The sequence below is a fragment of the Chaetura pelagica genome, unplaced genomic scaffold (assembly GCF_000747805.2).
Source record: "Chaetura pelagica isolate M959 unplaced genomic scaffold, ChaPel_1.0 scaffold65, whole genome shotgun sequence".
Taxonomy (NCBI): Eukaryota; Metazoa; Chordata; class Aves; order Apodiformes; family Apodidae; genus Chaetura; species Chaetura pelagica.
In genome coordinates this window covers 3,576,304-3,579,741 of record NW_009953386.1, presented here as the reverse complement: position 1 = coordinate 3,579,741, position 3,438 = coordinate 3,576,304, and positions in this window count along the sequence as shown.

Below are 3,438 nucleotides of genomic sequence, written 5' to 3'. Positions count from 1 at the left end.
CTTTCTAAGGCCCTCTGTTGTGCTTCAGACTGTTTAATTTTTGCTGCTTCTGCCTGGTTGCTCAGCATGGCTGAGGCAGTTGGCTTTCTTTTGTCCCTGGTAAGCCTCTCTCCCAAACAGAAGAATCACAGTGTTGGAAGGATGTTTGACTGCCTTAATAGGGGCTGACTAGCATGTCTGCAAATTGCCAGCTTATCTGCCCTGTAGTGACTGAAACAACCTGCCCTATTTTAAGCTTAGATCTTAGTGCCTTAAAAGATGCTTGTTCTAGCCTTTAACTCAGACTTGAATTTATTTGTAAACTTAAAGGGCTAAATTTATCAAGGTTTGGCTGTCCCTCCAGAGACTGAGCAAGGTATGACTATTGTCCCTCACACCATGGACCAAAATTTCGTTCAAACTCTAGGAAGCATGGCTGTGGTGCTTATATCTCTAAGCCATGTACTCTTGTCCAAACATTTTATATTCTCCCTTTGCTCTCTGTGCCATATACATGGGGTAAGAAAAAGGGCTCTGAAGAAGTCTTACAATCACCATTTTTCCTATTGTCCTTGATCTTTATCCTGACACTTTTGCAAGCTCTGCATACCTGGTGTATCTGATCAGCAGCTTAGATTGCAGGGTCTTCTTCTCATCTCTTACTGTGCAACTAGAATAACACAATTTCTACATGCTCTGAGACCAGCTGCACAGGAGAACAACTTGCTGTTTCTCCTTGACGTCATGCATTCACTGTTTTCATTTAAAATTTGCTGGATAAAGAGGTTGTCTGGATGCTGGCTGCTTCCACAGGAAACTGGCTTGCCAAGGGCACTTCTTGGATTCAAGAGACACAGCTGTGGGCAAGGAACTTTTGGAGCATCTTAAGAATTGTTTTGTAACCCAGGCGTGCTAGAGATTGGCCAGTATCGATGACTGCGCTGCCTAGCTTAATTCCTAACCAGTGCTGCATGGGACACTTGCTACTGTTTGTTCTTTAATGTCCTGATTACTGGTGTGCTTATTGCTTTCACTTGAGAGACTGACTTGGAGAGGCTTCCATTTTGCCCACCTCCTTCTTCCTCTGGACAATGATGAGAAACATCACACTTGGAGCAAATACTCCTAGCTGGCTGTCTGATCCGGTTGCTGGTCAACCAAAGGCTACTACAAAGAGTGCTCATTTTCCTATGGTTTCTTGGGCTTATTTCTAGTTCCTGTGCATGGAAATAAAGGAGGACTCACTAGCTTCTTCAATTGACTTTGTTTCAGAACTGGAGGCCTACTTTTTGAAGACCGGCAATTGACGGCTGGCACAACAAAACCAGTATCAGTCTTGATTCTGGTTCTCAGCCACTGGCTGTGGATAGTTTTTATTCTCATTTAATGATATGCTGAGAACTTTATGAACCCCCCCTTTTATGATGAGCTAGTATTTTTATTACTTAAGAAGAGCTTAGGATGACTGCAATGACAGAAAATAATATGGTGCTCCTTCTTCCAAAACTATAATCCTGTTTTGACTTTAGCATTGCCCTCTGGTAGCTTTTAGCAGATACCTAGTGCCCTGCGGATTCTACCCTTGGTAGCTGAATTGGTGGCTTGGAATTTGACTCTCTCCATATGTTTTCAGTAGATCCATACATCATGCAGAACAAATTCTTCCTGTCATCTCAACTCAGGCCAAATGTCCAGGTTTCAGGGAAGAGCTGTCCTTTTCTCAATCAGGAGTAGAGGCTACTGAGACATCAGTTGAGACCCCAAGATGGTAGCATGGGAGAGTTAATTTTCCTTTGCATTCAGTTGTATATAAGCCAACATATGTCCAGCAAGTTCTCCCAAGAACAAGAACACCCTCACACAGCAAGAAAGCCCAGATGACTCTGTGTAACTGTACCAGCTGTTGAAGTTTGCTGCTGTGGTATGACCACACTAACTGGAGAGGTTGTGCTTTTTTATCTAAATCCTATGAAGGAGCCCTCCATCTTTTTTTGTTTCTATAGTCACCTTAATTGAGCTAGGATGACTAATTGTAGATTATGTGAACACAATTTGTGCTGTGTGAAATCTGAAGTTTTATCTTTATCATACTTGAGCTCCTCTTCAATCACTTTGTTCATATTTATAGAAACATTAAACAAAACCCTTTAGGGAAAATTGATTGTATCTCTGTCTTAATTCTGTATCTTCTTAAATTGCAACAGAAGTAGATTAGGTTAAGCAGCAGGGAAGCAGAAATGGTACGAGGTTTACTGGTCCACAGGCCATTGCAGTTCATAAAACATCAGTTGGTGGGCTGTGAAATAATGACAAAGAAAATTTATATATGCATGCTTCACAACTGCAAGCTGACAGAAAAGTGGGAAGGAAATAGGCTCTGATTTGAATACTTATTTCTGTTTTTAATTGGCTATAAATGAAAGCCATTGTGACAGCACTGCACAATACTACGTGGACTTTAGGGTCTGTGACTTTTTAAAAGAGAGAGAGAGAATTGAGCAGCTTGAGTACTGCATACAAAAAGAAATAACAGTAGGAAATAGCCTAGCCTCATTCTTCCTACATTGCAATTTATTCATGCTTAGTTTTTCAGTCATTCCAAAGTGCTGATGTTTGTAGGTCAGCCCATTTTTAATGAAAAAAAACAAAACAACAACTTAATATGTTTCACATATGGGAGTTATTGCCATTCTAGACTTTTGTTCATTCTGTCAGGCAATTGAAGGAATATACCTTGCCTCCAAGAATGAATTTTCTGTCTCAGATAAAGTGCCCTGATAGCCACTGGAGTTACCTAACTTAAAATAATAATATAATGGGTAAATGAACATGTCACATGGGGCAGATAGGGGCACCCATGCTGCTCCTGTCAGCTGCTTTCCACCTTAAGCCAGAGATTCATAAGAAAGATTAAAAAATCATGTAATTTTTCTTTGATTAAAGAAGGTCTTTCAATATCTGGCTTTCTTGCTTATTTGCAGAGCACCCTGCCATTCTGGAATGTCATTCCAGGAATGGAGGGCAAGGGCTGCTTCTTGTGCAATCATTGATGTGGTCTTGCAAGTCCTGTTTGGCAGTATAAAGTGCTGAAATGCCCAGTTGCTATCTCTGGGACTGTGTTCATTATAGCACTGGCTAAAGTTAGACTGACTTCGGTGGGAGGGAAGTTACCTTGTGTAATAACAACCACAACGCAAAGCTCTTCAGAGGTACGTGTTACTACACAGGGTAGCTAACTCCCCTCTCTGTTACTACCTCCAGTAGCACATTAGTTTAAAACACCTGTTTAATATGGTTAGAGCCTTCCACTTGTTGACGTGGCATAGGAGAGAGATGACACTTGAGGTTCTATTAAATTAACCCCCACAAGTAACGACTGCTCGTTGGTATTTCTGCTAAGTTTAATGCCTATAATGTGCCTTGTGCTGGTCTTCTGAATATTATTCCAGCTGTAAAAGC